This window comes from Calonectris borealis, chromosome 2, assembly GCF_964195595.1.
Source record: "Calonectris borealis chromosome 2, bCalBor7.hap1.2, whole genome shotgun sequence".
In the NCBI taxonomy this organism is placed as follows: Eukaryota; Metazoa; Chordata; class Aves; order Procellariiformes; family Procellariidae; genus Calonectris; species Calonectris borealis.
The window spans coordinates 120,551,104-120,563,659 of record NC_134313.1 but is presented as its reverse complement, the minus strand read 5'-3'; the positions used below and the strand labels follow the sequence as shown (position 1 = coordinate 120,563,659).

Genomic DNA, 12,556 nt, shown 5'->3' with positions numbered 1-12,556 from the left:
CGCGCCATCCCCTCAGATACTGCGATTCCTTGCGTTTCCACTAAATGGGACATCTGGCGGGGGGCAGGGAGAAAACAAGCTGAACGCTTTGGTTTGATTGAAACCTTGAAGTTTTTTTTCCAGTTACCCTTTTGCCCCGCCTTCCTCTTTTTCCCATCCCTGTGTAGGCGAATAACCTTCCAAAAGCTATTGCAGCAGCTCACACGTTTCTTCTGAAGCAGCCAGATGATGAAATGATGCAAAGAAGTACGGCCCACTAGAAGAGCATCCCTGATGCTGAGGAGCACATGAAAGACTTGGAGACAAAACCTGAGGAGGTATGCTTCTTATTCAGAGTCTGGCCTTTTGGAACTCCCTTCTCTTACTGCTCTTCTTGGGTGAGATTCAAGGATCCCATTTGCTTACGTGGTCTCAGTTGTTCCTCTTCTTTGCTGCCCTCGCCTCCCAGCGCCTCCCAGCACGCCACACGCTCCGTCCGGGCCAGGCCCGGGGACTGGCCCCGGCTCCTCAGAGGGGACGCAGGAAGCCCCCCCGCCACCTTGGCTGGGCAGAAAGGCCTCGCACACCTCCACCCACCCCACCCCAAGGAGGTGGCAGATGCCCCTCCCGCTCTAGAGGCCAGCAGCAGAGGCGCTGACGCTGCAGGCCCCCCCGCCGGCGGGACAAAAAGCAGGGGGGAGGTGGCCCTTCAGCCATTTCCACCGCCGCGGGCAATTTCCCCGTGGTCTGCGAGGAGGCTTTAGAAGGAGGACGATGACACCCAGGCCAGGAGAGGAGGGGGAAAATCCCCCACAGGGAAAGGGGCAGAGGGCAAAAGGGGTGTCCCGGGGCAGTCTCCCATCCCAGCAGTAGCCGGGGCCACCCCTGCTTAGCTCCCCTGATTGGGCCCCCTGGGGGTAGTGTGACGCCACACTGACCCCCGCCAGCACCCCTGACAGCGACGCCCTTAAGCCCCCCGCCCCGCCCCCACCCCACTTGCCCCCTCTCCTGGTTCCGGCTGGGACAGGGTTAACTTTCTTCCCAGTAGCCTGCGGGCTGTGCTGTGGTTTGGGGTCGCTGGGAAAGGAGCGTTGATGGCCCATTGATGCTTTGGCTCTTGCTGGGTGATGCTTGCACCGGGAGGGGGGAGCACAGCCGGGGTGGTGGACCCAGCTGGCCAATGGGGTATTCTATACCATGTGACATCACGCTCAGTAGAAAAACCAGGTGGGGGGGGGGGGGGGGGCGGGGCTCGCCCCCCTTTCGTGACACGCGGTCGGCGGTCGGTGAGCGGTTGTGTTGTGCATTGCCTGTTTTGTGTATTCTGTTATTGTTGTTGTTCTCATTGTTATTATTACTGTTCTACTTAGTTTTATTTCAATTATTAAACTGTTTTTATCTCAACCCGGGAGCTTTCCTACTTGTGCCCTCCCGATTCTCTCCCCCATCCCACCGGGGGGGGTGATCGAGCGGCTGCGTGGCGTTTATTTTTGCTGGCTGGGGTTAAACCACGACACCCCCCCACGCCCTCACCCTGCACAGCCTCCGTGGACGCGCTTGCCCCGGGCCACCAAGGCGCCAAAAGCCTCCTCCCGTCACCACCTCTCGCCTGGCCCTCGCAGCAGCTCACTCTGGGACGCAGCCTCGGTCCCCAGCGCCTCCTCCACACCACTGCAGCCGCCAATCGCCCTCCCCCCCGCTCAGTTCTCCCCCTCCGGGCTCGGGACCCCCACTCCCTGCCCTCCCCCGCGCTGCCCACCCTGCACTTCCTCATCTTCTCCCTGGCAGCTCTTCCAGCCCCTTCCTCCCACCCACCTCGTCTGACCCACAGCGGGACCACCGCGGGCCTTCTCTTTCCCCCTGCTTGCCCACGCAGTACCGTCCGGCTCCCTCTGCACCGGTTTTCCCACAGCTCATCCAGCACGTCCCCTCGATCAGCCCCTCCGGTTCTTCCCAGACCCCCGGCCGCTGGACCCTGCCTCCTTCTCCTGGAGCTGGGCTGTTCCTAGCCCTGCCCCTCTCATCGTTCCGTCCGCCTTGCTTTCTTCTCACCTCCTCTGAAACCTTTTGGACCCCCTTCGCCTCACCGCTCCGCTAGTGCAAGCGCTCTTCGCTGCTTCCTCTCCCTCGGCCTCTCCATCTTCCTCGCTCGCTCTCTTCTGCTCCAGGTCCGTCAAGTGCGGCAGCCCCCAGGCTGTGACTCGCAGATCGCCTGATACCTGCAAAAGTCCCCTTTGGTTACAGCCGCGGGAAGGAAGAAAGCGAAAATCGGCTGCTGAGGTGTGGCACTCGCGCTGGCCCTGCAAGGGGAGCTGCTTTTTGCTCTTGGGTCAGCCAAGACTGGGGACGCCTCCTTGAAGGGATTGCATGCTGGCTTTCTAGCTTCTGGTCGTCCTTCTGTCCAGGATCGGACTGACCATTTTCTCCCTCCTTCTCATCTTCATCTTCTGTCTCCCGCAGCATTCTCCTAGAGAAGCTGGCGGCTCACGGCTTAGACAGGCGTACTCTTTGCTGGGTCAAAAACTGGCTGGACGGCCGGCCGAGCCCAGAGAGTTGTGGTGAACGGAGTTAAATCCAGTTGGCGGCCGGTCACGAGCGGTGTTCCCCAGGGCTCCGTTTTGGGGCCAGTCCTGTTCAATATCTTTATCAACGATCTGGATGAGGGGATCGAGTGCTCCCTCAGTAAGTTTGCAGATGACACCAAGTTGGGCGGGAGCGTTGACCTGCTCGAGGGTAGGAAGGCTCTGCAGAGGGACCTGGACAGGCTGGCTGGATGGGCCGAGGTCAATTGTACGAGGTTCAACAAGGCCAAGTGCCGGGTCCTGCACTTGAGTCCCCACAAGGCCATGCGACGCTACAGGCTTGAGGCCGAGTGGCTGGAAAGCTGCCGGCTAGAAAAGGACCTGGGGGTGCTGGTTGAGAGGCGGCTGAACATGAGCCAGCAGTGTGCCCCGGTGGCCAAGGCGGCCAAGAGCCTCCTGGCCTGTATCAGAAATAGGGTGGCCAGCAGGAGTAGGGAAGTGATCGTGCCCCTGCAGTCGGCACTGGTGGGGCCGCACCTTGAATCCTGTGCTCAGTTTTGGGCCCCTCACTACAAGAAGGACGTTGAGTTGCTGGAGCGTGTCCAGAGAAGGGCCAGGAAGCTGGGGAAGGGTCTGGAGAACCAGTCTCACGCGGAGCGGCTGAGGGAACTGGGACGGTTTAGTGTGGAGGAGGCTGAGGGGAGACCTTGTTGCCCTCTCCAACTACCTGGAAGGAGGTTGTAGTGAGGTGGGCGTTGGTCTCTTCCCCCAAGTAACTAGCGATGGGCCGAGAGGAAGTTGCGCCAAGGGAGGTTTGGATTGGATATGGGGAAAAAATTCTTTGCTGAAAGAGTGGTCAAGCATTGGAACAGGCTGCCCAGGGAAGTGGTTGAGTCCCCATCCCTGGAAGTATTTAAAAGACGTGTAGGTGTGGCGCTTAGGGCCACGGTTTAGTGGGCATGGTGGCATTGGGTTGACGGTTGGACTCGATGATCTTGGAGGTCTTCTCCAGCCTTAACGATTCTATGATATGATTCTATGGTTCTGTTCTCTAAATCGAGGTCCGTCCCTCGCGCCATCCCCTCAGATACTGCGATTCCTTGCGTTTCCACTAAATGGGACATCTGGCGGGGGGCAGGGAGAAAACAAGCTGAACGCTTTGGTTTGATTGAAACCTTGAAGTTTTTTTTCCAGTTACCCTTTTGCCCCGCCTTCCTCTTTTTCCCATCCCTGTGTAGGCGAATAACCTTCCAAAAGCTATTGCAGCAGCTCACACGTTTCTTCTGAAGCAGCCAGATGATGAAATGATGCAAAGAAGTACGGCCCACTAGAAGAGCATCCCTGATGCTGAGGAGCACATGAAAGACTTGGAGACAAAACCTGAGGAGGTATGCTTCTTATTCAGAGTCTGGCCTTTTGGAACTCCCTTCTCTTACTGCTCTTCTTGGGTGAGATTCAAGGATCCCATTTGCTTACGTGGTCTCAGTTGTTCCTCTTCTTTGCTGCCCTCGCCTCCCAGCGCCTCCCAGCACGCCACACGCTCCGTCCGGGCCAGGCCCGGGGACTGGCCCCGGCTCCTCAGAGGGGACGCAGGAAGCCCCCCCGCCACCTTGGCTGGGCAGAAAGGCCTCGCACACCTCCAGCCACCCCACCCCAAGGAGGTGGCAGATGCCCCTCCCGCTCTAGAGGCCAGCAGCAGAGGCGCTGACGCTGCAGGGCCCCCCCGCCGGCGGGACAAAAAGCAGGGGGGAGGTGGCCCTTCAGCCATTTCCACCGCCGCGGGCAATTTCCCCGTGGTCTGCGAGGAGGCTTTAGAAGGAGGACGACGACACCCAGGCCAGGAGAGGAGGGGGAAAATCCCCCACAGGGAAAGGGGCAGAGGGCAAAAGGGGTGTCCCGGGGCAGTCTCCCATCCCAGCAGTAGCCGGGGCCGCCCCTGCTTAGCTCCCCTGATTGGGCCCCCTGGGGGTAGTGTGACGCCACACTGACCCCCGCCAGCACCCCTGACAGCGACGCCCTTAAGCCCCCCGCCCCGCCCCCACCCCACTTGCCCACCACCCACTTGCCCCCTCTCCTGGTTCCGGCTGCGACAGGGTTAACTTTCTTCCCAGTAGCCTGCGGGCTGTGCTGTGGTTTGGGGTCGCTGGGAAAGGAGCGTTGATGGCCCATTGATGCTTTGGCTCTTGCTGGGTGATGCTTGCACCGGGAGGGGGGAGCACAGCCGGGGTGGTGGACCCAGCTGGCCAATGGGGTATTCTATACCATGTGACATCACGCTCAGTATAAAAACCAGGTGGGGGGGGGGGGGGGGGCGGGGCTCGCCCCCCGTTCGTGACACGCGGTCGGCGGTCGGTGAGCGGTTGTGTTGTGCATTGCCTGTTTTGTGTATTCTGTTATTGTTGTTGTTCTCATTGTTATTATTACTGTTCTACTTAGTTTTATTTCAATTATTAAACTGTTTTTATCTCAACCCGGGAGCTTTCCTACTTGTGCCCTCCCGATTCTCTCCCCCATCCCACCGGGGGGGGGTGATCGAGCGGCTGCGTGGCGTTTATTTTTGCTGGCTGGGGTTAAACCACGACACCCCCCCACGCCCTCACCCTGCACAGCCTCCGTGGACGCGCTTGCCCCGGGCCACCAAGGCGCCAAAAGCCTCCTCCCGTCACCACCTCTCGCCTGGCCCTCGCAGCAGCTCACTCTGGGACGCAGCCTCGGTCCCCAGCGCCTCCTCCACACCACTGCAGCTGCCAATCGCCCTCCCCCCCGCTCAGTTCTCCCCCTCCGGGCTCGGGACCCCCACTCCCTGCCCTCCCCCGCGCTGCCCACCCTGCACTTCCTCATCTTCTCCCTGGCAGCTCTTCCAGCCCCTTCCTCCCACCCACCTCGTCTGACCCACAGCGGGACCACCGCGGGCCTTCTCTTTCCCCCTGCTTGCCCACGCAGTACCGTCCGGCTCCCGCTGCACCGGTTTTCCCACAGCTCATCCAGCACGTCCCCTCGATCAGCCCCTCCGGTTCTTCCCAGACCCCCGGCCGCTGGACCCTGCCTCCTTCTCCTGGAGCTGGGCTGTTCCTAGCCCTGCCCCTCTCATCGTTCCGTCCGCCTTGCTTTCTTCTCACCTCCTCTGAAACCTTTTGGACCCCCTTCGCCTCACCGCTCCGCTAGTGCAAGCGCTCTTCGCTGCTTCCTCTCCCTCGGCCTCTCCATCTTCCTCGCTCGCTCTCTTCTGCTCCAGGTCTGTCAAGTGCGGCAGCCCCCAGGCTGTGACTCGCAGATCGCCTGATACCTGCAAAAGTCCCCTTTGGTTACAGCCGCGGGAAGGAAGAAAGCGAAAATCGGCTGCTGAGGTGTGGCACTTGCGCTGGCCCTGCAAGGGGAGCTGCTTTTTGCTCTTGGGTCAGCCAAGACTGGGGACGCCTCCTTGAAGGGATTGCATGCTGGCTTTCTAGCTTCTGGTCGTCCTTCTGTCCAGGATCGGACTGACCATTTTCTCCCTCCTTCTCATCTTCATCTTCTGTCTCCCGCAGCATTCTCCTAGAGAAGCTGGCGGCTCACGGCTTAGACAGGCGTACTCTTTGCTGGGTCAAAAACTGGCTGGACGGCCGGCCGAGCCCAGAGAGTTGTGGTGAACGGAGTTAAATCCAGTTGGCGGCCGGTCACGAGCGGTGTTCCCCAGGGCTCCGTTTTGGGGCCAGTCCTGTTCAATATCTTTACCAACGATCTGGATGAGGGGATCGAGTGCTCCCTCAGTAAGTTTGCAGATGACACCAAGTTGGGCGGGAGCGTTGACCTGCTCGAGGGTAGGAAGGCTCTGCAGAGGGACCTGGACAGGCTGGCTGGATGGGCCGAGGTCAATTGTACGAGGTTCAACAAGGCCAAGTGCCAGGTCCTGCACTTGAGTCCCCACAAGGCCATGCGACGCTACAGGCTTGGGGCCGAGTGGCTGGAAAGCTGCCGGCTAGAAAAGGACCTGGGGGTGCTGGTTGAGAGGCGGCTGAACATGAGCCAGCAGTGTGCCCCGGTGGCCAAGGCGGCCAAGAGCCTCCTGGCCTGTATCAGAAATAGGGTGGCCAGCAGGAGTAGGGAAGTGATCGTGCCCCTGCAGTCGGCACTGGTGGGGCCGCACCTCGAATCCTGTGCTCAGTTTTGGGCCCCTCACTACAAGAAGGACGTTGAGTTGCTGGAGCGTGTCCAGAGAAGGGCCAGGAAGCTGGGGAAGGGTCTGGAGAACCAGTCTCACGCGGAGCGGCTGAGGGAACTGGGACGGTTTAGTGTGGAGGAGGCTGAGGGGAGACCTTGTTGCCCTCTCCAACTACCTGGAAGGAGGTTGTAGTGAGGTGGGCGTTGGTCTCTTCCCCCAAGTAACTAGCGATGGGCCGAGAGGAAGTTGCGCCAAGGGAGGTTTGGATTGGATATGGGGAAAAAATTCTTTGCTGAAAGAGTGGTCAAGCATTGGAACAGGCTGCCCAGGGAAGTGGTTGAGTCCCCATCCCTGGAAGTATTTAAAAGACGTGTAGGTGTGGCGCTTAGGGCCACGGTTTAGTGGGCATGGTGGCATTGGGTTGACGGTTGGACTCGATGATCTTGGAGGTCTTCTCCAACCTTAACGATTCTATGATATGATTCTATGGTTCTGTTCTCTAAATCGAGGTCCGTCCCTCGCGCCATCCCCTCAGATACTGCGATTCCTTGCGTTTCCACTAAATGGGACATCTGGCGGGGGGCAGGGAGAAAACAAGCGGAACGCTTTGGTTTGATTGAACCCTTGAAGTTTTTTTTCCAGTTACCCTTTTGCCCCGCCTTCCTCTTTTTCCCATCCCTGTGTAGGCGAATAACCTTCCAAAAGCTATTGCAGCAGCTCACACGTTTCTTCTGAAGCAGCCAGATGATGAAATGATGCAAAGAAGTACGGCCCACTAGAAGAGCATCCCTGATGCTGAGGAGCACATGAAAGACTTGGAGACAAAACCTGAGGAGGTATGCTTCTTATTCAGAGTCTGGCCTTTTGGAACTCCCTTCTCTTACTGCTCTTCTTGGGTGAGATTCAAGGATCCCATTTGCTTACGTGGTCTCAGTTGTTCCTCTTCTTTGCTGCCCTCGCCTCCCAGCGCCTCCCAGCACGCCACACGCTCCGTCCGGGCCAGGCCCGGGGACTGGCCCCGGCTCCTCAGAGGGGACGCAGGAAGCCCCCCCGCCACCTTGGCTGGGCAGAAAGCCCTCGCACACCTCCACCCACCCCACCCCAAGGAGGTGGCAGATGCCCCTCCCGCTCTAGAGGCCAGCAGCAGAGGCGCTGACGCTGCAGGCCCCCCCGCCGGCGGGACAAAAAGCAGGGGGGAGGTGGCCCTTCAGCCATTTCCACCGCCGCGGGCAATTTCCCCGTGGTCTGCGAGGAGGCTTTAGAAGGAGGACGATGACACCCAGGCCAGGAGAGGAGGGGGAAAATCCCCCACAGGGAAAGGGGCAGAGGGCAAAAGGGGTGTCCCGGGGCAGTCTCCCATCCCAGCAGGAGCCGGGGCCGCCCCTGCTTAGCTCCCCTGATTGGGCCCCCTGGGGGTAGTGTGACGCCACACTGACCCCCGCCAGCACCCCTGACAGCGACGCCCTTAAGCCCCCCGCCCCGCCCCCACCCCACTTGCCCACCACCCACTTGCCCCCTCTCCTGGTTCCGGCTGGGACAGGGTTAACTTTCTTCCCAGTAGCCTGCGGGCTGTGCTGTGGTTTGGGGTCGCTGGGAAAGGAGCGTTGATGGCCCATTGATGCTTTGGCTCTTGCTGGGTGATGCTTGCACCGGGAGGGGGGAGCACAGCCGGGGTGGTGGACCCAGCTGGCCAATGGGGTATTCTATACCATGTGACATCACGCTCAGTAGAAAAACCAGTTGTGTGGGGGGGGGGCTCGCCCCCCGTTCGTGACACGCGGTCGGCGGTCGGTGAGCGGTTGTGTTGTGCATTGCCTGTTTTGTGTATTCTGTTATTGTTGTTGTTCTCATTGTTATTATTACTGTTCTACTTAGTTTTATTTCAATTATTAAACTGTTTTTATCTCAACCCGGGAGCTTTCCTACTTGTGCCCTCCCGATTCTCTCCCCCATCCCACCGGGGGGGGGTGATCGAGCGGCTGCGTGGCGTTTATTTTTGCTGGCTGGGGTTAAACCACGACACCCCCCCACGCCCTCACCCTGCACAGCCTCCGTGGACGCGCTTGCCCCGGGCCACCAAGGCGCCAAAAGCCTCCTCCCGTCACCACCTCTCGCCTGGCCCTCGCAGCAGCTCACTCTGGGACGCAGCCTCGGTCCCCAGCGCCTCCTCCACACCACTGCAGCCGCCAATCGCCCTCCCCCCCGCTCAGTTCTCCCCCTCCGGGCTCGGGACCCCCACTCCCTGCCCTCCCCCGCGCTGCCCACCCTGCACTTCCTCATCTTCTCCCTGGCAGCTCTTCCAGCCCCTTCCTCCCACCCACCTCGTCTGACCCACAGCGGGACCACCGCGGGCCTTCTCTTTCCCCCTGCTTGCCCACGCAGTACCGTCCGGCTCCCGCTGCACCGGTTTTCCCACAGCTCATCCAGCACGTCCCCTCGATCAGCCCCTCCGGTTCTTCCCAGACCCCCGGCCGCTGGACCCTGCCTCCTTCTCCTGGAGCTGGGCTGTTCCTAGCCCTGCCCCTCTCATCGTTCCGTCCGCCTTGCTTTCTTCTCACCTTCTCTGAAACCTTTTGGACCCCCTTCGCCTCACCGCTCCGCTAGTGCAAGCGCTCTTCGCTGCTTCCTCTCCCTCGGCCTCTCCATCTTCCTCGCTCGCTCTCTTCTGCTCCAGGTCTGTCAAGTGCGGCAGCCCCCAGGCTGTGACTCGCAGATCGCCTGATACCTGCAAAAGTCCCCTTTGGTTACAGCCGCGGGAAGGAAGAAAGCGAAAATCGGCTGCTGAGGTGTGGCACTCGCGCTGGCCCTGCAAGGGGAGCTGCTTTTTGCTCTTGGGTCGGCCAAGACTGGGGACGCCTCCTTGAAGAGATTGCATGCTGGCTTTCTAGCTTCTGGTCGTCCTTCTGTCCAGGATCGGACTGACCATTTTCTCCCTCCTTCTCATCTTCATCTTCTGTTCTCTAAATCAAGGTGCGTCCCTCGTGCCATCCCCTCAGATACTGCGATTACTTGCGTTTCCACTGAATGGGACATCTGGCGCGGGACGGGGAGAAAACAAGCTGAACTCTTCAGTTCGATTGAAACCTTGAAGTTTTTTTTCCTTATTACCCTTTTGCCCCGCCTTCCTCTTTTTCCCATCGCTGTGTAGGCGAATAACCTTTCAAAAGCTATTGCAGCAGCTCACACATTTCTTCTGAAGCATCCAGACCATGAAATGATGCAAAGAAATATGGTCTACTAAAAGAGCATCCCTGATGCTGAGGAGCACATGAAAGACTTGGAGACAAAACCTTATGAGGTAGGCTTTTTATTCACAGTTCGGTCTTTTGGAAGTCTTCTCTTCTTTCTATTCTTGGTTGAGATTCCATTTGCTTACATGTTCTCAGTTCTTCCTCTTCTTTCCCTCTTTTTGTCTTCCTCCATCATCTCTCTTCTGCCTTCTTCTTGCATTCCGTAATTCTCACCTCTTGTGCTTATCACTGTTCCATAAGTCACAGTACATAACAGACAGCGGCATACCTGAAAGCTACTACATGCAGATCACTACTGGAGCTAAGCAGATGCACAGAGTTATTCACATGCACAAGTGCTGTAGCAGCACTGCTTCATATAACTCAGATATTTGGGGTTAAGATTCCATTGAAAATCTGTATCAAAACCTGTGCTTTAGAATCACACTGTTCCCTCTGTCCAGCAGCTTTTTCTGTAGACTTGAAATAGAACTACATACTCTGCTCTCTAGGAAATACCTGGTAAAATCCATTAGTCATCTGTATTTGTTGTTCTCATATTAATTGGATAACAGCTTATAAAGTAGCCCAGAAATGCAGAGACGTAATTTGCTTGTGTCTCTGGCTTTAAGTGCTGGCTGGAATTGAACACTACTGTGTCTGGAAACTCCACTGTTCTTGTAAAAGACACTTCTGGTCATTTCATTTGGCCAATTGTTTTTAGTTAGTGTCGTGATTTAACCCTAGTCGGCAATTAAGCACCACGCAGCCACTTGCTCACCCTCCCCCCACCCCAGTGGGATGGAAGACAGGATCATAAAGGCAGAAGTAAGAAAACTCGTGGGTTGCGATTAGAACAGTTTAATACTTAAAATCAGAAGAAGAACACAACAACAACAGCAATAATAAATTGTAATAAAGAGGAAAAAACATAAGAGAGAGGAACAAAACCAAGGAAAAAGAAGTGATCAACCACTTACCACCCGCTGACCATTGCCCAGCCAGTCCCTGAGCAGCAGTGACTGCCCCCCGGCCAACTCCCCCCAGCTTATATACTGAGCATGATGTCATATGGTATGGAATATCCCTTTGGTTAGTTTGGGTCACCTGTCCTGGCTGTGCCCCCTCCCAGCTTCTTGTGCACCTGGTAGAGCATGGGAAGCTGAAAAGTCCTTGACTCACATAAACACTACTTAGCAACAACTCAAACATCAGTGTGTTATCAACATTATTTTCATACTAAATCCAAACCACAGCACTATACCAGCTACTACGAAGAAAATAAACTCCATCCTAGCCAAACCAGGACAGTTGGCTTCAGCGTTCTTCAAGTTAGGAGTTGTCAGAGATGAAAACAGGGGAAGGGGCCTTTGCTGTTCTTTTGCCTTGGTCAGAGACTTGCTGCACAAGATCAGATAACTTGCTTTCACCTGCCAAATGTGGCTAACAGAGAAACTAAGGCTTTCTGTTTGGTGTTGTTGTCTAATGCGATATATCCTGAAAAAGCTTGTAATTCTTTGATGGAAGGTTTTCTCGGAATATATCTTCTTGAAGAGAACATCACCTCTAGTCCTACCCCACTGTACCAAGCTTTTGTAGACCTTCAGAGTTTTGTAAGTCTCAGCCATAACCAAGTGCCCCTCTTCTAATACCATCAAATTTGGTGAGTATTGGTTCTCCATTCCTCTTACCCATCAACTTCAGAGTTTTGTAAGTCTCAGCCATAACCCCACCCCTCAGAGACCATCCTTACTGTCATTCAACCTTCCCTTTGATAAAGGTCTCCCATGAGGCTGTGCCACTTTTCACACAGCTTTAACCACCTGTGCATCATTCAGTTGGGACATCTATGAAGATTATACTGACACTCTGCTTCAAACTCGAGGCATAAACCACAAGGGATGGCTCCCGCAGCAACTGCAACGACCAAGGATTTGCCCAGGCCCCTGGTCAGGCAGCGGTACGGCGTGCCTCAGGGCAAAGCAGCAACAAGAGACTCGGTGCTGAACCTGGGTAGAACGGGAAAAACTCCTCTCCCTCCTCTCACACACCACAGGAAGAGCAAGTTTTCCCTTGGGATCCGCTAATGGAGTCTGGCCGTCAGGTAACTGCACCTCCATTTCCGTCGCCCCCCCACCCCCCCCTCCCCGCCATGGGTTGCTCAACGAGGCCTCCTAATACATTCTTCCTCCGAGCGGAGCCTCGCCGCTGGAAGGAGCGCAGCCGGCAGCGCCGTTTCGGCCCGCACGTCCAGCGGGCAGCCACCCCGGCGATCACCCCCCGAAGCAGGCGGCACAGCTCACCGCCCGGGCTCAAGGGCAGGCACCGCCAGCCCTCCCTCAACAAAAACAGCGAGGGCGAGGGCCCGGCGCGGCGGCCGGGAGCGGGCAGGCCTGCCCAGGAGAAGGAGCCGGCTCCCGCCGCCGCCGCACCTGCCCCGGCAGCTCCCCCCTCGGCGCAGCCACAGGCCCCGCACCTGCGCCCCGAGCAACACCGCCCACGAACCGCTAATGAGCTGAAGAGGGACCAAAGTTAATCCTCGTCCCCCCTGGAAGGAGGCCCCCTCCAGCCGGCAGCCATGCCGCCCGGCGGCCCCCCGCGCCTCTCAGAGCTCGGGGCCGCCCCCTCCAGCCGGCAGCCATGCCGCCCGGCGCCGCCGCGGAGCAGGGGCCCTTAGGGGAGGG

The 12,556-nt window shown here is 57.8% G+C and overlaps 2 protein-coding genes across 2 annotated transcripts in view; both read right to left on the bottom strand.

Moving 5' to 3' along the window:
• Positions 1-12,556, bottom strand: part of GLB1 (galactosidase beta 1) — an 88,920-nt gene that overhangs the window by 76,269 nt on the left and 95 nt on the right. The gene's annotated exons all lie outside the window — the stretch shown is intronic.
• Positions 1-12,556, bottom strand: part of TMPPE (transmembrane protein with metallophosphoesterase domain) — a 53,043-nt gene that overhangs the window by 40,392 nt on the left and 95 nt on the right. The gene's annotated exons all lie outside the window — the stretch shown is intronic.